The sequence below is a fragment of the Lithobates pipiens genome, unplaced genomic scaffold (genome assembly GCF_037356315.1).
Source record: "Lithobates pipiens isolate NorthernLeopardFrog02 unplaced genomic scaffold, aLitPip1_a1.2 Scaffold_8, whole genome shotgun sequence".
NCBI lineage: Eukaryota > Metazoa > Chordata > Amphibia > Anura > Ranidae > Lithobates > Lithobates pipiens.
In genome coordinates this window covers 469,658,372-469,681,001 of record NW_027507903.1, presented here as the reverse complement: position 1 = coordinate 469,681,001, position 22,630 = coordinate 469,658,372, and the positions used below count along the sequence as shown (strand labels likewise).

The following is a 22,630-nucleotide window of genomic DNA, read 5'->3' as shown; positions in this document are numbered from 1 at the left end:
ACTTCAAATCATATCAACAAAAAAAAGAAAGGAGGGCTATGGACTTTTTAGGCACAGTCACAAAACATTTTTTTTTAAAATATACAGATTTATTTACATATATACCAAAAAGTACACAAACTTTAAAAAGTCAGAAAGTCCAGCAGACTAGGTCCGACGGTCTTCCCGACGGATTTTTCAGGCAAAGGTTCCAGGTCTCCGCGTCCATCGGCCCCAGGTCCGCCTCCCACTTCTGCCGACACGGGAGATGTGCTGAGTCTTGTAGTGCATTAAGGAGAATGTAATACCCTCTAGATATCATACCTTTTCTTTCAGTTTGCATTAGTATCCCATGTACCCCAGCATGGTCCGTCAGGCAAAGCGTCACACCGCGGGATTGCACCTGTAACGTTCCCCCACGTATCTTTACCGGATGTCTGAAGTTCTTTTTTCTCCCCTCCCAAAATTCCCCATGAAGCCCCTCCCAAATGACTATCCGCACCAATCCCCTAAAGAGTCCCCTGAGTCCCATGTCATGTTAGCCCTATGCTCATTTTTGCTTTATTTATTTTTTGCTTCGGGCTGTATTTATTGACCATCATTGTAGGAGGTACATTACTAAGTACTAAGTCTGTTCGAAAGTCTGTTAGTTTTGAACGTGATGACGTAGGACGGGACTAAAAAAAGGAAGTTCAATAGCCCCAGACAATAGCTTCCATTGCGTCGTATTTGGTCCGTCGGGACCAACATACAGAAGAACGATTTTCCTGATAGGAATTGAGTTCGTCGGACAGATTTGAAACCTGTTCTATTTCTAGTTCGATCACTTTAATGAAAAATGATCGGATTAGCCCACACACGATCGGATTGTCCGACGGACTGATTCCGGCAGACCTAGTGTGCCAGACTATAGCTTCCCTTGCATTGTATTTGGTCCATCGGACCAACATACAGACAAACGATTTTCCTGATAGGAATTGAGTACGTCGGACAGATTTGAAACATGTTCTATTTCTAGTTCGATCTCTTTAATGAAAAATTTTCGGATTAGCCCACACACGATTGGATTGTCCGACGGACTGATTCCGTCAGACCCAGTGTGCCGGAAAGTCCAGTCACGTGTACAAGGCATTAGAGACATGGAGCGTAAGCTGCAGAGCTGCTCCAAGGCTCCCCAATATTTCTTAAGTCCTAGCTCGCCAGCCAATCTGCTACCAACCAAATTACAAGAGTTAGGACTACAGATAATATTGGGGTACCTTGGAGCGTCTCTGCAGCTTCCGCATATAATTGCAAATGTGTTCTAACTAAACCCCTGTTTTTAATGCAAACTGTTACACAGGACCATTTGTTTGGTAGCAGATTGGCTGCCGAGTTGAGCTGGTTGGTGTTGATTTGCATACAATGCCCTTCCACCCATGGGCTATTTGCTGTGATGGCCAATTATAGGTGGGGGCAGTGGGCAGTTGTTTTTTACTGATTAATGTGAGAGGGACATTCTTTCCTTTGACCACCAATGTAAGGAGTCATCCCTACCACTGACTCCTATGAAAATTATTTTTGGGTTCCCCTGGTGTACAAGGGTGGATAAAGGTTGATATAGGGTGTCGGCATAAAAAAAGGGCAGAACTGGCAGCTGCCCAGGGCCCCAGACTACACACCATATACATGGCCTATACCTGCAAACATTATACCTTCTGCCATAATATGACTCATTTACAGAGACTAGACAGTCGAAGTCACATGTGTTGTGACGTAACGCGTAGGATACGAGAGGCAAACTAGACACCGGAACAGATGCACAGGTACGAGCTTGGCGCTCGTTTTTACATTGTACAGCTTGCATAAGGAAAATGTGAGTTTTTATGGTTCTACTTAAATAAACTTCAAAACTTTTTTCAAATATACTGCTCCATGGTAGGCCTCTCTTTATCTTTTCTTTGATACATTGAACATCTAAATCAGGGGTCTCAAACTGGCGGCCCTCCAGCTGTTGCGAAACTACAAGTCCCATCATGCCTTGGCCTGTGGGAGTCATGCTTGTAACTGTCAGCCTTGCAATGCCTCATGGGACTTGTAGTTTTGCAACAGCTGGAGGGCCACCAGTTTGAGACCCCTGATCTAAATGATCTGAGTGATCCAAGTAACTAACGCCCAGCGGAAAGACAAGGAAAGGATCCCCCCCCTCCCCGGCTTTATCCCATACACAGTATGAACGCCTAGGAAAAGATTGATCCAAAGGGATCCCTCCCATTAAACCTCGCTACATGCTGTTTACATTACAGCAGTAAGGTAATCATTTATTTCAACCACGGGTGTCAGTGACACTGAAGATTCATATTTTAGCACTTAAAGGCACAGTATCACTGAATGTCAGTATAGCAGCACACAGTGTTCTTGTGAAACACTTCCACATCTGCACTACTGTCGCACACTGGACCAAGAAATAAACGTCCAATATTGCACTAGAGACTTGATACACTCAGTTTGCTAAAAGAATTTTATTTATTTATATACCTTTTCTTTGTATATACATATTTTGTGTTTCTCCTTGATGAAATAAGTCACTTTATGTATTATTCACTCTTTGCGTATGTTGCACAATTTTGAAATCACACACTACTTACCTTTTTATGCAATTTTGCACATGCTGGATATATGCATTATATCTATTTTTTAAATTTGCTTATTGCACAATAGGAATTTTTTTTATGATGAATACTCATGTCCCTTTTTAACGTATATATTAATGAATTTATGATACTATTTTAGTATACTTTATCTGCACATTTGCACTTTATTTGGTTAGTGATACTGATGAATGTCTGCTAGCTATAATCACAACCTGATAATTCTAATAAGTTATTATATATAGAAAAAAAATACATAATCTTGTGTAAGGAGCGCAACACCACCCCCTATTTTTTGGTGTTTCCTACCGCCATCCCATGGCTGAAGGGGGATCAAGTGGTGAAGTATGGGGCAAGATTCCTCACCCTGCTGTCATTCCTCATTATATTTATTATTAGAGAAAGTTAGAAAAAAACATTCGGATACAAAGACAATTAAGGTACGACCAATATTTATTGGAGATAAATCCATAGAAGGAAATGATTGTCGGGCTTCGGAGAACATTGGAGATCAGTCACGGTTATCATAGGACTCCTCAAAGGCAGAGCCTTTTTACACCCCTAAACCTTCAGATGATTCAGAGGAAGGCTAAAAAAAAAAAACCCAGTCGGATTGGCTCCAAGGGGGAAAAAAATTCCTTCCTGACCCCCTAAGGCGATCGGATTGTCCCGGAATCATCTGTCTAGGGTGCCCAGTTCATCTCCTCTACATATGCTTGTCATGGTTTTGCAATAGTTTGCTTACCTGTTTCCATGTGTTCATCTCTAGAGACCAGCCAACCCTCACCTGACTGCTTTTGTAATCCATCCTCTGGCATGACTCCACCCTAGCTCCTATCAGAGAGCTCAATATTAACCTGTGCACTGCAGGCCAACCCTGCTGATCAACCTTTGTGTGTTAGCTTCTTGTTACCTGCCGTGTGCTCTTCTGTTGTTCCGTTACCGACTTTGGCGTGTCCTTGACTATCCCTGTTTGCCTGTGATCCTGACCTATTGGTGTGTCCCTGACTATTCCTGTCTGCTTGTGGCCCCGACCTTGGCTTTATCCCTCACTATCCCTATCCTCCTGTTGCCTACTGTGGGTGCGAGCTGGGGGACCCTGGGGGTCGCGACCTGGAGCCAGTTGCAGCCCAGTCCATCCTCACTTCTAGAGGTTCTGGTGAACACCTGCTGGCTCTTAGACTCCGCGCCCCAGGGAATCTTACGCTCTAACCCCAGTGGGATCCCCCTGTCCGCAGCAGTCAGCCGTAGGGTCCACAACCTTGGGGTGCACTCCTGATCCCTAAGGGGTGCATCTGTCACCTCGCCTCATGGTGACCTGACAATGCTATGTATGATGCTATTAGAAATCACAGGATCCTGTACAGCCTACCTGATGCCGCCCCCCCCCCCCCCCCCCCATGCAAAAATACCAAAACAAAAATCCCTTCTCCTAGCACAACCCCCGCTAAATTACCCTTCCCATTACAAATTCCTCCTCCCTACCCATATCCCCCCAGCAGTAATCCCCCACCTCCCCCTCCTAGCACACACAAACACCCCCTCTCCTGGCACAGACATCCCCTCTCCTGACGCCCCCCCCTGCAAAAAAAAAAACCCTCTCCTAGCACAACACCCTCTAAATTACCCTTCCCAGCATAACATTTTTCCTCTCTACCCAAATCCCACCCAGCACAAATATCTCCTCTTCTGGTAGAGACATATCCTCTCCTGGTTCAAATCCCCCCCCCCCCCCCCCCCATACCCTCCTAGCACATTCATTTACGGATGACTGCCTCTCGGATGGTGGTGACGAGGCTCTGTGTTGATATGACTGCCCCTCAGATGGAGGCGATGGGGCTCTGCCCTTGAATGGTGGTGATGAGGTTCCCTGTTGATGTCACTTCTCCTTGAATGATGGCGACGAGGTTCTCTGTCACTGCCCCTCGGATGGTAGTGATGAGGCTCTGTGTTGATGTCACTGCCCCTCAGATGGTGGCGACGAGGCTTTGCCCTTGAATGGTGGTGACGAGGCTCTGCCCTCAAATGGTGGCGTTGAGGTTCTCTGTTGATGACACTTCCTCTCGGATAGTGGCGACAAGGTTCTCTGATGATGTAAGTGCCCCTTGGTTGGTGGCAACTCTGCTCTCTGTCGATGCCACTGCCCCTCAGATGGTGGCGACAAGGCTCTCTGATGATGTAAGTGCCCCTTGGATGGTGGCAACAAGGCTCTCTGTCGATGCCACTGCCCCTCGGATGGTGGAGACAAGGCTTTCTGATGATGTAAGTGCCCTTGGATGGTGGCAATGAGGTTTGGCTGCAGTATTGCTGTCCTCGGTGGATGGACTAGCTGCAGTATTGTCCTCACTGGATGGACTGGCTACAGCATCTTTGTCCTCGTGGATAGACTGGCTGCAGTATTTTTGTCCTCGTTGGATGGACTGTCTGCAGTATTGTTGTCCTCCATAGTCTCAGACTCTGCAGTCTTCTGGTCCTCATTGGTGGATGGAGTGACTTGCATGTCATTGTCCTCCATGGTTGTGTTCTGTGCAGTCTTCTGGTCCTCATTGGTGGATGGAGTGACTTGTATGTCATTGTCCTCCATGGTTGTGTTCTGTGCAGTCTTCTGGTCCTCATTGGTGGATGGAGGGACTTGCATGTCATTGTCCTCCATGGTTGTGTTCTGTACAGTCAGCCATTCTGGTAATAACTGTCAGTTTAAAAAAAATAAAAAATCTTTATTCTGGTGTGCGTGAGGTCAATGTACAAAGATAATACATCACCATTATTGTATAAACATTATTGTTTAATTTTTTTTTTTTTCTTTTGAGATTTCTTTTGCGAATGTTTATTAGTCACGGGGGTTAATATTCACTATAAAAAGGGAGAAGAAAAAAAAACGATTTTTTTTCATTTCATTTCTCTAATTTAATGTCTTCCTTATCCATCCGTAATTATTGGGTTGTGGAAGATTTCCTAATTTGATCATCTCTGTATAAATTGAGTTGTGCCCATGGGGGGGAGAGTAATTTTTGCAGCTGAGTAATTTTTCTGCAGGATTAATTAGCAGTTGAACACAGCAGTTTAACAGCTTCAGCCCCGGAAGATTTTACCCCCTTCCCGACCGGAGCACTTTTTGCGATTCGGCACTGCATCAATTTACAATTTACTGCACAAATAGAGCTTTCTTTTGGTTGTATTTGATCACCTCTGCGGCTTTTAATTTTTTGCGCTATAAACAAAAAAGAGCGACAATTTTGAAAAAAAAAAGCAATATTTTGAACTTTTTGCTATAATAAATATCCCCCCCAAAAAATAAAATTATTTCCTCGGTTTAGGCCGATATGTATTCTTCTACATCAGGGATTGACAAATTTGCTTTGAATTTAGGAGCCAGTTAAAAAAGTTAGGAGACAGTTTTTTTTTTGTTTTTTTTTTGAGTGGTATGGATTGTCAGCTCCCGGGGTAAGGCCAGTCATTTTCACCCCCTATCCCTAACTCACAATGGAGCACCCAGTCGATAACTCCAATGAAACGCTGTTACATCAGGGTTATGGGCTGACCAGAAAGAGTAAGGCTGGCAACAGATGGAACTGGCTGGCACTGGCAGGTGGCACTGGTTGCCACTGGCAGGCACGTGGAACTGCCAGATGGCATTGGCAGGTGACACTAGTTTGGACCTGGCAGGTGACACTATTGGCACTGGCAGGTGACACTGGCGGTGGCATTGGCACGTGGCACTGATTGGCAGGTGGCACTGGTTTGGAAGTGGCAGGTGGCCCTGGTTGGTTATGGCAGGTGGCCCTGGTTGGCGGCGGCACTAGTTGTCACTGGCAGATGGCACTGATTGGAGGGGGCACTGGTTGGTGTTGGAAGGTGGCACTGATTGGTGGTGGCACTGGTAGGTGATGGCAGGTTGCACTGATTGGTAGTGGCAGGTGGCACTGATTGGCGGTGGCAGGTGGCACTGGCTGGCACTGGCAGGTGGCACTGGTTGCCACTGGCAGGCACGTGGAACTGCCAGATGGCACTGGCAGGTGACACTGGTTGGCATTGGCAGGTGACACTGGTTGGCAATGGCAGGTGACACTGGTGTGGAACTGGCAGGTGGCACTATTGGCACTGGCAGGTGGCACTGGTTTGGAAGTGGCAGGTGGCCCTGGTTGGTGATGGCAGGTGGCCCTGGTTGGCGGTGGCACTGGTTGGCGGTGGCACTAGTTGGCACTGATTGACAGTGGCACTGGTAGGTGGCACTGGTTGGTAGTGGCAGGTGGCACTGATTGGCAGTGGCACTGGTTGGCACTGGCAAGTGGTACTGATTAGCGGTGGCAGGTGGCACTGGCTGGCACTGGCAGGTGGCACTGGTTGCCACTGGCAGGCACATGGAACTGCCAGATGGCATTGGCAGGTGACACTGGTTGGCATTGGCAGGTGACACTGGTGGGGAACTGGCAGGTGGCACTATTGGCACTGGTGGTGGCACTGACATGTGGCACTGGCACGTGGCACTGATTGGCAGGTGGCACTGGTTTGAAAGTGGCAGGTGGCCCTGGTTGGTGATGGCAGGTGGCCCTGGTTGGCAGTGGCACTAGTTGTCACTGGCAGATGGCACTGATTGGCGGTGGCACTGGTTGGTGTTGGCAGATGGCACTGGTTGGCAGTGGCACTAGTTGGCACTGATTGGCGGTGGCACTGATTGGTGGTGGCACTGGCAGGTGGCACTGGTAGGTGGTGGCAGGTGGCACTGATTGGTAGTGGCAGGTGGCACTGATTAGCGGTGGCAGGTGGCACTGGTTGGCTGTGGCAGATGGCACTGGCAGGTGGCACTGATTGACGGTGACACTCGGCACTGGCAGGTGGCACTGACTGACGGTGGCACTGATTGGCACTGGCAGGTGGCACTGGTTGGCACTGGTAGGTGACACTGATTGGTAGTGGCAAGTGGTACTGGCAGGTGGCACTGGTTGGTGGTGGCAGGTGGCACTGGTTGGTGGTGGCAGGTGGCACTGGTTGGCGGTGGCACTGGTTGGCACTAGCAGGTGGCACTGGTTGGTGGTGGAAGGTGACGGTGGCACTGGTTGGTGCTGACAGGTGGCACTGGCAGGTTTCACACGGAGCACTCTGTTACTGAAATGTAACAGAGGAGCTGTCAGAATTGAGCTTAATGTCGGAATGGGCAGGACCCAGCCAGGGTGTGAAACTGACAATTAACAGAGAGGTGGAGCTGTCAGATTTAAGCTTGATGTCGGGGTGGGCGGGACCCGGCCGGGGTGGGCGGGACTCACCAGCCAACGATTGGGCTGCTTAAGAAAAGGGGCGGGGCCACATACACGTAGCGGCCCGCCCAGATCCCATTGGCTGGTGTTTGATAGCTGCTGGGTCCTGCCCACCCCGGCCGGGTCCCACCCACCCCGACATCAAGCTGACACCCGCCCACCCCGACATCAAGCTGAAATCTGACAGATCCTCCTCTCTCCGTAGCTTGTCAGTTTCACACACTTAGCGCGGCGCCGCTGAGTGTGGAGGAGGGAGGAGGACGGCAGTCAGTGTTCATGCTCTGCATGTCTGGGGCATCAATAGTGAGTGGGCTGGTGACAGCTTAGGCGCCAGGTTGCGATTTCTGGTCGCATTGGCGACCTTGCACCTGGGGTTTGTCGAGCCCTGTTCTACATGTTTTTGGGCACGGTCATACTGTACACGGCGGGCGCGGTCATGCTGTACATGGCATTCCCATTAGCCCTGCCAATTAAAGGGGACGTACAGGTACGCCCATTTGCCCACTGCTGCTATTGTGCCGATGTATATCGGCGTGCAGCAGTCGGCAGGTGGTTAACTAAAGCAGGATAAAGAAAGCAGCAAGAAAAGATCACAAAGAACTCTGATTCACTCTGGATTGACCACAAACCACCACTTTGGAAGGCATCCTACAAGTCTGAATCCTATCCCCACTACCCTTTAATATGTCCCCTCCACTCTGCCTTCTCATACTAGTGTACTCTGCTTTCAAATTCTCACTTCCTTTCCCCTCTTCTCCACCCCAAAACTTGTACATATCACCATCACTTCTACCCTCTCTCTACTACTGCTATCATCACCTCCTGTTAATACTTAACCCACCTGCTGAACCACACACAAACACAGGGAAGCACATGCGCTCATACACCTCCCACCCCCATCTTACTTATCTCACCCTCCTTCTTCTGCTAACCTCTGAGGATATCTCCCCTAATGCTGGTCATCCAGTATCTCACCCCCACATCTGGCACCCTCCCTCCTCCAGCATCAGCCACAATTTTCTCAATCTTATCTTGATCCCCCTGCTCCTAAAAACCACCCTACTTTCTCATGTGCCCTCTGGAATGCCTGCTCTGTCTGCAATAAGCTCACTTCTGTCCTTGACCTTTTTGTCTCCCACTCCCTTAACCTTGCAATCACAGAAACGTGGCTTCAAGAGTCAGATTCTGCCTTGCCTGCAGCCCTCTCCCATGGAGGCCTCCACTGGACTCACTCACTCACCCAGACCCAGTGGATGGAAAGGAGGTGGAGTTGGTTTGCTTCTATCCCCACTGAGCACCTTTCAAGTCCTGGCTACCCCTCCTGCTCTGTCCTTCTATTCTTTTGAGACACAGTGGGGTTGATTTACTAAAGCTGGAGCACTGAGAATCTGGTGCAGTTCTGCACAGTAGCCAATCACCTTCTAACTTTAGCTTGTTCAATTAGGCTTTGACAATAAAACCTGGAAGCTGATTGGTTCCTATTCAGAGCTGCACCAGATTTTGCACTCTCCAGTTTTAGTAAATCAACCCCATTGTATTTGTCCCATTTCTCTAAGGATTGCAGTGATCTATCAGCCTCCTGGACCAGTGTCACGCTTCCTTGATGACATCTCTGCCTGGCTACCCTACTTTCTCTCCTCTGCAAAACCCACTATTATCCTTGGTGATTTCAACATCCCAGCCAATGTTAGCAGCCCAGCTGCATCCCAACTTTTCAACTTAACCTCAACCTTTGACCTTAAACAATGGACACAGTCCCCCACTCACTCTGATTATAATACCCTCAACCTTGTTTTCTCCCATCTTTGCACCCTTTACAACCTCACCAACACCCCCTTTCCTCTCTCTGACCACAACTTAATTACTTTCACAATTTGTTTGTCTCCAACCACCTGTCCCGCCAAGCAGAAAACAATTACCTGCAGAAACCTTCGCCACTTTATTCCCTCTCTTTTCTACTCTGCAACTGACCACCTCCATGACAAAATCTCACCCCTGTCTCTAGTGTCCATCAGTGCCCAGCAGTGCCACCTATCAGAGCCACCTATCAGTGCCACCTATCAGTGCCCATCAGTCCCATCTATCAGTGGTACCTATCAGTGCCCCTTAGTGCCACCCATCTGTGCCACCCATCCGTGCCATCTTATCTGTGCCCATCTTTGCCCATCAGTGCCGCCTTATCTGTGCCCATCGGTGCCGCCTTATCTGTGCCTATTTGTGCCGCCTTAACTATGCCTATCAGTGCCCACCAGTGCAGCCTATCAGTGCCCACCAATGCAGCCTATCAGTGCCCACCAGTGCAGCCTATCAGTGCCCACCAGTGCAGCCTATCAGTGCCGCCTCATCAGCGCACTTCAATGAAGGAGAAAAATGACCTGTTTGCAAAATTTTATAACAAACTATTAAACATGATTTTTTTTTTTTTGCATCTTTTTTTGTTTGTTTAGCAAAAAATAAAACTCCGAGCTGTAATTAAATACCACCAAAAGAAAGCTCTATTTGTGGGAAAAAAATGATAAAAATTTCATTTGGGTACAGTGTTGTATGCCCGCGCAATTGTCATTCAAAGTGCATCAGCGCTGAAAGCTGAAAATTGGTCTGGGCATGAGAGGGGTTTAAGTGCCCAGTAAGCAAGTGGTTAAAATACAAGTACAATAGAAGAGGGTTGGGACTTTAAATGAAGCACCCAAAGGTGCCTCCATCCCGGTAAAGAATAAAAAAAAAGGAGAAGGAAATTGGGACTTTGAATGAAGCAATTGAATAGTGGAGGTGAGTTACAATATAACACATTTTATCATATATATATATACACACATGTAGTGTGCACAAAAACTGAACATAGTAAACAAAGTACATACATACAACACATGATCGGAGTAATGAATATACAGATTGATACAAGAGGGAATGTACATGTGTATATATATGATATTAACAATGATTTAGTGCTTTGAGAGTATTTATAAATAAAATACGTTATATTGTAACTCACCTCCACTATTCAATTGCTTCATTCAAAGTCCCAATTTCCTTCTCCTTTTTTTTTGTGGTTAAAATACAATTCCTCCCTCCATGCTGCCAAACAAACCTACTTTGTCACCCTTATTAATATTTTGTTTTCCAGTCCTCATCGTCTCTTCTCTACTTTTAACTCTCTACTTTCTCCACCACCATCTCCACCCAGTCACTCTCTCACTGCTCAGAGATTGCCAATCACTTCAAAAACAAGATCTCCACTGCACAGACATCAAACCCACTTAACATACCCTGTACTAATCCACTCTCAACACTCTCCTCTTTTGACCTTGCCATTACTGAAGAGGTCTCTAAAGTTTTCTCAGAAGCCCTCCTTACCACCTGTCCCCTGGATCCTGTTCCCTCACATCTACTACAGTCACCCTCTTCTTTTATCTTCTTCTTCTACCTTCTATCAGCATTTTCCCTTCCTCCAAACATGGTGAGTCCACCTCCTTAAAAATGTACAGGCCCATCTGAAGTTTGCCAATGAACATCTAAATGATTCAGAGACGGATTGGGAGAAAGTGCTGTGGTCAGATGAGACCAAAATTGAACTCTTTGGCATTAACTCCACTCGCCGTGTTTGGAGGAAGAAAAATGCTGACTATGACCATAAGAACACCATCCCTACAGTCAAAGACGGAGGTGGAAACATGATGCTTTGGGGCTGTTTCTCTGCAAAAGGTACAGGCCGACTTTGCTGCATTGAGGGGCCAATGGACGGGACCATGTATTGTAAGATTGTGCATAAGAACCTTCCTCCCTCAGCCAGAACATTGAAGATGGGTTGTGGATGGGTCTTCCAGCATGACAATGGCCCAAAACATAGTGCCAAGGCACAAAAGGAGTGGCTCAAGAGGAAGTACATTAAGGTCATGGAGTGGCCTAGTCAGTCTCCAGACCTTAATCCTATAGAAAATGTATGGAGGCAGCTGAAACTTCGAGTTTCCAAGAGACAGCCAAGAAACCTTAAGTATTTAGAGAAGATCTGTAAAGAAGAGCGGACCAAAATCCCTCCTGAGATGTGTGCAAACCTGGTCACCAACTACAAGAAACGTCTGACCTCTGTGCTTGGCAACAAGGGTTTCTCCACCAACTACTAAGTCCCTACTTTGCTAAGTTTGCTTGGGGATCAGATACTTATTTTACTCTCTGAACTGCAAATTTATAACATTTGTATTGTGCTTTTTCTGGATTTTTGGTTGATATTTTGTCTCTATCATATAAAATACACCTATGATAAAAATTATAGACCCTTCATTTCTTTGTAAGTGGGCAAACTTACACAATCATTATTTCCCCCACACTGTACATATCTTCCACCTTGCCAAAACATTATATTTCATCTTCATTTTAACGCCAATCTATTCTCCAATCTCAGCCTCTCTAGAAAGTTTTTCCAATCTTTAAAAGATAAAAAAAAAAATGATACTTTAGATGACATAGATAGAAGATGCTTCTTACAGCCGCTCTGCTCTTCAGCCCATACAAAGTAACAAATCCTGCCAATTGTAAGTGGTGTCACGTCTAGGAAAAGGGGGCGGGCCGACCCTCTGCAAGGACTTTAAATGTCTGCCAGGGCTCTATGGATTTTTATTGCAAAATAAATTCAGTTTAGAGGCCCCGGCTCGCCTAATACAGTTGTAGAAAGCTCTACTCAATATAAATTTATCCAGAGTAAAGGATCGGGGGCTAAATTAAACGACAATTCTTTTTTATTTTTGAATTTGTTCGCTCAGCCCAAAACAAAATCCTGATATAAGAATTAAGAGCTGGCAAGATGGAGAAAGATTGCGGGATGATGAATTAAAATAGATTTCCCTGCGCTCGGATTGCATAGGTTACATTTTCTTTATGCAGTCTTTAAATAATTCATTAGTGCTCCAGATAGTTTTATTAAGTCTGCGACAATCACCTTGGCATCTAAAGTACCTGGTCGCCTGTAGCGTGCCCGGCTGCCAATTCCAAAACAAACATGCTTGAATAGGACCTGTCATGGATATAAAACACATACCCTGATCATTTCGCCCCCTGGTTAGAAAATAACATTAAAAAAATCCTTCTATGACACACCTGTGCTGAAGACTATCCTCCCCTGAGCTACTGCGGGCCTCCGGTCACCTGATCATGTATATAAAAGAAAAAATGTTAAAGAAGCATATGTTAAAAAATATATATATGTATTGGAACCTTGGTTAACGAGTAACACGGTTAACGAGCATTTTGAAAGACGAGCAACTTTAAAAAAAAAAATCCTGAGTCGGATTGTGAGTGTTGTCTCGCAAAACGAGCAGAATTCAAGCTAATGGGGTGTGCAGTACCGCATTTGGCCAGAGGTGCGGGGGGCGCCAGTGACACTCGGAACAGTTCAGAAAAGTTTGGAAATAGTCAGAACCACTCATAAATACCCTCTTTCCGAGTATTTACGAGCCTTTCCAAGGGCTTCCGAGTTCAGCCGAGCTGTCCCAGAGTTATTCCGAGGCTCAAAAGGCTGTGATACTTATGTACATTCTATTTTTTTCCTTTTTTAACATTTGCATACTTTTTTCTTTTTTCTTTTTTTTTATATTCCATGTAATTTTGTTTGATGATAATATTTGTAGATGATTGGGATGCATCCACTATAAGACACGACTCACATTTCTAGAGTCACCTGAGTCCATCCACCATCACAACTGAATCATCCAGTTAACGATAAATTGTTCTACTTTCAGGGCAATGAGATGAACTCATTGGAGTGATTGAACCTTGCGCGCTGTGGGAGGGAAGATTCGGAAAACAAGAGAGAGAAGAAACAATGTAACTCATTATCAGATAAGTTTAACATTGACTGAGCACCATCTGACTGATCCATCACGACTTTCACCTAGAAATTTATGTTTAATAAGTGTTACTCCATTCCAGAGAACATTTAATGAATGTAATCAGATGTATTCTACTAATGTCACACATTCCACAAGACGACACTGAATCATCCCAACTGCACTTCACACAGATGAGCTTATTCCTCTTTGGTTGTAGTGGGCAAGTACTACTGAGAATAGAGACAACACAACGTTCAACTTAAAAGATTGTATTTTTATTTTTTTTATAAAATGCATGGTGGGAACCCCTCCTAAGGGGCACAGCGGGTGTACAGACCCAGGAACTCAGCACAGGGATGGTGGGAACCCCTCATAATGGGCACAGCAGGTGTACAGACCCAGGAACTCAGCACAGGGGTGGTGGGAACCCCTCATATTGGGCACAGCGGGTGTACGGACCCAGGAACTCAGCACAAGGATGGTGGGAACCCTTCATAATGGGCACAGCGGGTGTACAGACCTGGAAACTCAGCACAGGGATGGTGGGAACCCCTCATAATGGGCACGGCGGGTGTACAGACCCGAGAACTCCGCACAGTGATGGTGGGAACCCCTCATAATGGGCACAGTGGGCGTACAGACCCGGGAACTCAGCACAGGAATGGTGGGTACCCCTCATAATGGGCACAGCGGGTGTACAGACCCGGGAACTCAGCACAGGGATGGTGGAAACCCATCATAATGGGTACAGCAGGTGTACAGACCCGGGAACTCAGCACTCAAATGGTTGGTGGAAACTTGCCCCTTACATTTGTGGTTAGTGAAAAATAGCCCCCATTTGCATTGGTGGTCAGTGGAAAATTTGCCCCACAGTGGGCGTACAGACCCGGGAACTCGGCACAGGGATGGTGGGAACCCCTCATAATGGGCACAGCAGGTGTACAGACCCGGGAACTCAGTATAGGGATGGTGGGAACCCCCTTTATAAAGGGCACAGCAGGTGTACAGACTCGGGAACTCAGTACAGGGATGATGGGAACCCCTCATAATAGGCACAGCAGATGTACAGACCCGGGAACTCAGCACTCAGGTGCTTGGTGGAAACTTGCCCCTTACATTGGTGGTTAGTGAAAAATAGTCACCATTTGCATTGGTGGTCAGTGGAAAATTTGCCTCTTACATTGGTGGTCCCTGTAGGCAGGAGATCAATCTGCTTAATGTTTAATGAACCCCAGGCACCTTCAGACATAAGACCCACCCAAAGATAAGACCCATTTATCTTTGTTTCCAATCTCCTCATATTTATTCTTTTTAATTTTAGAGAACAGAGATGTTATTTGTTTAGCAACGCCATAATAATTTATGATAATTTCTGCCTGGAGAAACTTGACATTAATGAACCTTGCAGTTATTTTTTGATTGATTAATTAATGGCTTACCGCGTCTCGTTCCGCCTTCTCCGGTACACTTCCTGTCTCACAGTTCATTTGCTTCTTTGCGTTTTTACACTTGTTCACCTCCAGCGATATCCAGGGAATTCATGTCTGTTCACTGCAACGCCAACCTTCTGTTCCACCTGTCTCTGCAGAGTTCTGGGGCTGGCACTGTATAGTGTGAAATTCCTGATGGGACTCATTGATGTTGGAGGATTCTAATATATAGGCAGTAAGTACTGAACTAAATAAAACTATGCCAAAAAGTTAAAAGGATGAAGTAATTTTAGTTTTCCAATCGACTTTTATGCTCCATACACATGAGCGGATTTTCCGTCAGAAAAATCTTTTGGGTTTTTGATGGTTTTTTCAGACAGAATTCCGCTCAAACTTGGCTTGCATACACACGGTCACACAAAAGTTCGCGGAACTTTTGACCGGCAAGAACGCGGTGACGTATAACACTACCACGAGCCAAAAAAATTAAGTTCAATGCTTCCGAGCATGCGTCGATTTGTTTTTGCGAACATGCGTAGGAATTTTACGCGTCGGAATTGCATACAGACGATCAGAATTTCCGATCAGAATTTTTTCCGACCGAAAAATAGGGAACCTGCTCTCAATCTTTTGCTAGCTGGAATTTGGCCAGCAAAAGTCCGATGGAGCATACACACGGTCGCATTTCCCAACCAAAAGCTCTCATCGGTCTTTTGCTGGCTGAATTTCCGATTGTGTGTATGCGGCATAACAGTCAAAATCAATTTCACCCCAACGCGCCCCCCCGTCCCCCCCCCGTCCCATTTGCTTCAACCATCCCCACTCCATATCATATACTGTATATACAAACAGTATCCCACAAAAAGTTAGTACACCCCTCACATTTTTTGTAAATATTTTATTCTATTTTATATCTTTTCATGTGACAACACTGAAGAAATTATACTTTGTCACAATGTAAAGTAGTGAGTGTACAGCTTGTATAACAGTGTAAATTTGCTGACCCCTCAAAATAACTCAACACACAGCCATTAATGTCTAAACCGCTGGCAAAAAAAGTGAGTACACCCCTAAGTGAAAATGTCCAAATTGGGCCCAATTAGCCATTTTCCCTCCCCGATGTCATGTGATTCGTTAGTGTTACAAGGTCCCAGGTGTGTTAAATTTGGTGTTATCGCTCTCACTCTCTCATACTGGTCAGTGGAAGTTCAACATGGCACCTCATGGCAAAGAACACTCTGAGGATCTGCAAAAAAGAATTGTTGCTCTACATAAAGAGGGCCTCGGCTATAAGAAGATTGCCAAAACCCTGAAACTGAGCTGCAGCACGGTGGCCAAGACCATACAGCTGTTTAACTGGACAGGTTCCACTCAGAACAGGCCTCGCCATGGTCGACCAAAGAAGTTGAGTGCACATGCTCAGCGTCATATTCAGAGGTTGTCTTTGGGAAATAGACGTATGAGTGCTGCCAGCATTGCTGAAAATTGCTCAGACTATATGCCGCACGCTGCACCAAATTGGTCTGCATGGCTGACATCTCAGAAGGAAGCCTCTTCTAAAGATTATGCATGAGAAAGCCCACAAACAGTTTGCTGAAGACAAGTAGACTAAGGACATGGATTACTGGAACCATGTCCTGTGGTCTGATGAAACCAAGATATTTGGTTCAGATGGTGACAAGCGTGTGTAGTGGCAACCAGGTGAGGAGTACAAAGACAAATGTGTCTTGCCTACAGTCAAGCATGGTGGTGGGAGTGTCATGGTCTGGGGCAGCATGAGTGCTGCCGGCACTAGGGAGCTACAGTTCATCGAGGAAACCATGAATGCCAACATGTACTGTGACATACTGAAGCAGAGTATGATCCCCTTCCTTTGGAGACTGGGCCGCAGGGCAGTATTCGAACATGATAATGACCCCAAACCAGGGCTGGACTGGGACAAAAATTTGGCCCTGGACATCATCATAACTGGCCCACTTTAACTTTGAGTGTCCCCACCTGCAGCCCCCTTCACATCAGAGACCCCACCAGCAGCCCCCTTCACATCAGAGACCCCACCAGCTGCCCCCTTCACATCAGAGACCCCACCAGCAGCCCCCTTCACATCAGAGACCCCACCAGCTGCCCCCTTCACATCAGAGACCCCACCAGCTGCCCCCTTCACATCAGAGTCCCCACCAGCAGCATCCTTCACATCAGAGTCCCCATCAGGAGTCCCAACCAGCAGCCCCCTTCACATCAGAGAGTCCCCACCAGCAGCCCCCTTCACATCAGAGTCCCCATCAGGAGTCCCCACCAGCAGCCCCCTTCACATCAGAGAGTCCCCACCAGAAGCCCCCTTCACATCAGAGTCCCCATCGGAAGTCCCCACCAGCAGCCCCCTTCACATCAGAGTCCCCACCAGCTGCCCCTTCACATCAGAGTCCCCACCAGCAGCCCCCTTCAAATCAGAATTCCCAACCAGCAGCCCCCTTCACATCAGAGTCCCAATCAGGAGTCCCCACCAGCAGCCCCCTTCACATCAGAGAGTCCCCACCAGAAGCCCCCTTCACATCAGAGTCCCCATCGGAAGTCCCCACCAGCAGCCCCCTTCACATCAGAGTCCCCATCAGAAGCCCCCTTCACATCAGAGTCCCCACCAGAAGCCCCCTTCACATCAGAGTCCCCACCAGCTGCCCCTTCACATCAGAGTCCCTATCAGGAGTCCCCACCAGCAGCCCCCTTCACATCAGAGTCCCCACCAGAAGCCCCCTTCACATCAGAATCCCCACCAGAAGCCCCCTTCATGTCAGAGTCCCCATCAGGAGTCCTCTTCACATTAGAGAGTCCCCACCAGCAGCCCCCTTCAAATCAGAATTCCCACCAGCAGCCCCCTTCACATCAGAGTCCCCATCAGGAGTCCCCACCAGCAGCCTCCTTCACATCAGAGTCCCAACCAGAAGCCCCCTTCACATCAGAGTGTCTTCCCTCTCCTCCCCCTCCCACATGTACTCACAGTTTTGAAGGCAGCTTTTCGTTTCTCTCTCCAGTCATTTGATAACAAGTGATAGGGGAGAGAGGAAGGAAAGTCTGACGGCTGTCTATCTCCCCCTGCAGGCTGGAGGGAGCATAACACTTAATGCTCTCTCCAGCAAATGATGGAGCTGCTCCTCCTGACAGGAGTGAAATCACGATCACTCACTGTCAGAGAGGAGCGGCTCCAGGACTGCACCAGACCGGCCCACTGAGCCATTTGGCCCACCGGGAAACTCCTGGTAGTCCCGATGGCCAGTCCATGCCTGCCCCAAACACACCTCCAAGATGACCACTGCCTTGCTAAAGAAGCTGAGGGTAAAGGTGATGGACTGGCCAACCATGTCTCCAGACCTAAACCCTATTGATCATCTGTGGGTCATCCTCAAACGGAAGGTGGAGGAGTGCAAGGTCTCGAACATCCACCAGCTCTGTGATGCCATCATGGAGGAATGGAAGAGGACTCCAGTGGTGACCTGTGAAGCTCTGGTGAACTCCATGCCCAAGTGGGTTAAGGCAGTGCTGGAAAATAATGGTGGCCACACAAAATTTTGACACTTCGGGCCCAATTTGGACATTTTCTCTTAGGGGTGTACTCACTTTTGTTGCCAGCGGTTTAGACATTAATGGCTGTGTGTTGAGTTATTTTGAGGAGACAACAAATTTACAGTTATACAAGCTGTACACTCACTACTTTACACTGTAGCAAAGTGTAATTTCTTCAGTGTTGTCACATGAAAAGATAAAATCAAATATTTACAAACATCTGAGGGATGTACTCATTTTTGTGAGATACTGTATAATATATATATATATATATATATACACACACACACACACACACATATATATTCTTGCTGTTCCTATGACAGTGGTGACCAGATTTACCCGGGGGCAGACAATAAAACCTGCAATCATGATAGAGAAGGGCCACTCCACTAATATAGTCCAGAATAAGATCCATGTGCAGTTTTGTCATTTCTAGCATTAGAAGACCCCTAGGGGGCCAGCAGAAGAAGAGGAGATTATCCTCCATGCACAGCTTTCTAATTCCTAGCATGCAAAGACCCCTAGCGGGCCGGCAGAAGAGGAAAGGGGCCTCCATGTGTGTTTTTTTTTTCATTTCTAACAGCGGAAGACCCCTAGGGGGCTGGTAGCAGTGGAGAGGGAGCTCCATTTGCAGCTTTGTAATTTCTAGCACCAGAATACTCCTTAGGGGGGCGGCAAAAGAGGAGAGGGACCTCCATGCGCAGGTCACATTGCAATTGATGATAATTAAATCAGGAATGTTGGCAATTTACTACATTTTCATCCACCTAAATATCTGCATGCAGCTGTGGAGCTGTGTGCCCCAATGCCAGATTGCAGGTATGACAACATAGGCAGCTACCTGGGGTCTGGTGAGTGAGGGGAATGCAGTTAAAGGCAAATGTGTTAATTATGGGTCCCACCCATCATGAAAAGCTGGACATAAACAACTCCTCTTCTTTTCTAGAGAGATATACACCACCGCTCAAAGGCAGGTCCTGGGAACTCAGAGATAATTGCTCCAGGTGAAGGTATCCGGGTGTGAGCCACAACATGCAGATAATGTGGATAATGACAGAACTCTGGACGGCTGCACTCCAAAGCTAAAACAATACTTTATTCAAATAATATTTAGGACACAGCAAATGACATCACAGCAAAAGATGCTAACAGCTGACGCATTTCGCAATAAGGCTAGTGCTTACTCATAGCTGGTTAACATGGTGGCAGACAACAAATGAATATATAGAGTGTTGCAATATGACAGTGGGCAGGGCCAGGCGATGAATCAATCAAACAAAAGAGACATCACCTGGTGCCTGTCCGCCTAAACCTCTTAATCTTAATACAAGACTATGAAAGCTCTCAGTGTAACTCCAATGTGAACTACAGTGCATTGCAAACACAAAAGCAAAACCTCCGGCCACATTCCAGCAGGGATGGATCGAGGAGGACACATATATAATAGCAGTGTAAGAAAATGAATTGATAAAAAATGTACAAACAAATGTATTTATATGAAGTGACAAGTGAATGGATATGCCTCAATATAAATGTATGTGAAAAAAGTGTACGTGGTCATAATGAATGCTGAATTATGAAAACAAAATAAAATTATGAGATTGTGAGTATAAGCATGGTTAAATAACCATGCAAGTATAAACTGTGAAAAAGTGATTTAAAAGATAAAACAAGAATGATTGAAAGGTGTGAACATGAAGTACATAAACGTGTGTACAATCGAAAGAATCAAAAGCATTAATATGTACACGGCAGCGCATGCAAAAGCATCAGAACGCATACAAACGCCCGCCGCAGCACATATATATGTGCACGCAACGGTGCATATAAAATATATAAGTATCTAAGCGCACCCGAACGCCCGCCGCAGACCATGTACATATATAGTGATGTGCGATATGTGGACCGGCGATCTGTGCGTTGTAATGTGGCTATATATAACCCCATAGCAAGCTTATAAAAATTACAATGCTGGGGTCCCACACAAACCAATCAAGAAAGAGGGGCATACAATTAAGGTCTGGTGAAGACCATACACATAGCAATCTCCCTGCAAACACCTTGATTAGATGAGCACCTGGTGCAGGGACAAAATAAGTCAGTCTCAGTCAGAATCAGCCTCAGTTGAAACAATATGACATTGTAATAATAATAAATAATATTGCTCTGTAACATAACACTAATATAATATATGTCAAATAGTAAAAACCAAACCTGACAATGTTAGGCATCACCAAGGTTCAATGTGAAAAAATATAATGTGAAAAAAGTGGGGAACTGAAACCGCCCAAGCATGCCTCATACACAATCACAATCTAAAATAGGATTAATCGAATGGGGATCTATGTGTCACCTTGATTTTGGTATAAATAATTGTCATCCAACGAAATTGAGTTTGTTTGTTGTAGGTGTTTTGTGGCATATAATTTTTTTTTTGTCACTTTTTAATGACAGTGCTTTGATCCCTTATGTGTGAACATGTCTCTACGGGTACCACACCCTTTCGATGTTTATTGTTTAGTTTTCCAATGTTACAGGTTTGTGTGTCCCATACACATTCAGACCACATCGGTATTACTGCTGCCTAGTTTAGTTTTGATTATGGCCTCAGTATTTCCTGCTTGGGTTTAATATGGTATGTTGATTGAGTTCACATGATTTATTCATTTACTTATTTATTTTTAGGTCATTTTTTAGAGAGGCTTTTATGCAATTTTCATCTTGCTTTTTCTTATTCAATCGACGTATGGGCCAGTTGGTTGCCTGTGATTGTGTATGAGGCATGCTTGGGGCGGTTTCAGTTCCCCACTTTTTTCACATTATATTTTTTCACATTGAACCTTGGTGATGCCTAGTCAGTTCGCATTTGTTTGTCAATGTGTGCTGTTTTAGATACCGGTAGTATTCTTTGATTTTCAGTGCTTATTGTCCGCTCGTTGCTGATTTTCAGTTTGTTCTTTCAGGCCTTGCTGTTTATCGGTGCTTTCTGATAGTCTGTTCTGACCAGCCGACCGTTTTGAATCCATGTTGCATGTACATACTCATCGTAGAGTTTGTGCTGTGCAGGGGCTTGGTGTTGGGGTTCTAGCTTTGACACAAGCCCAGTCCATGAACAGGGCAAGGAGGAGTTCATGGAGCAAGAATTGGTTGCTCCAGCGTGACCAATTCTCGCACATGCCTTTGCTTTGTGATATCCGGGAGAATAATCCTGATGGTTTCAGGAATTATCTCAGGATGACGGACCCTGTTTTTCGCCATCTGCTGGCTTTGCTGACCCCTTATATCAGCAGGCAGGATACCTGCATGAGGCAAGCCATAATTCTGGAGCAGAGGCTAGTTGCCACGTTGCAGTACTTGGCAACAGGGAGAAGCCTGCAGGACCTTAAGTTTTCTACAGGCATCTCCCCCCAGGCTCTGGGGATCATTATTCCAGAAACCTGTTCTGCCATCATTCAGGTCCTGCAGAAGGACTATATTAAGGTAAGATTTCTCCTTTAACATCACATTCTATGTTTTTAATGTTTGCTAATGTATTGTATTTCTTTCATCATTCCCTAATTACCGTGATTGGAATATGCTGTAATATGCTGTGCCCCTTTGTCCTCATGCATGCTGGAAGCTTTTAAAGTTACTTTTTTTGTCCTTTATGCATATTTGCCTTCACTAACCTCCCCAGCATGCTCTTCTGGGCCCATAAACACCTATAGCATTGTCAGCTCCATAGTAGTGCTTTCCCCTAAACACCCCTTAAAATGTGTACAAATGTTATGCGTGTCCTTAAATTCATGCAGAGTGCCAGAGGCAAACTCATTAGGAACCCCCCTCCCCCAACTGCTGATAGCAATCTTCTGCTGACTTTACCAAACCCATACACACTATACCTACCTCTTTTGTGGTCAGATTTATGGATGAATTCACCAAAGCATGTAGTGCAAGGGTCTGCCTCAATACTT

The 22,630-nt window shown here is 46.0% G+C and overlaps 1 protein-coding gene across 2 annotated transcripts in view; it reads left to right on the top strand.

The window, feature by feature from the left end:
• EPS8 (EGFR pathway substrate 8, signaling adaptor) overlaps positions 1-22,630 on the top strand; it is a 293,475-nt gene that overhangs the window by 121,119 nt on the left and 149,726 nt on the right. Inside the window, exons 2-3 of one of the 2 annotated variants that reach the window (XM_077468592.1) lie at positions 13,597-13,681; positions 15,275-15,351. The gene's annotated coding sequence lies outside the window, so the exon portion shown is untranslated. The remainder of the gene's footprint in view (positions 1-13,596; positions 13,682-15,274; positions 15,352-22,630) is intronic. The other variant, XM_077468593.1, reaches the window with a different exon arrangement.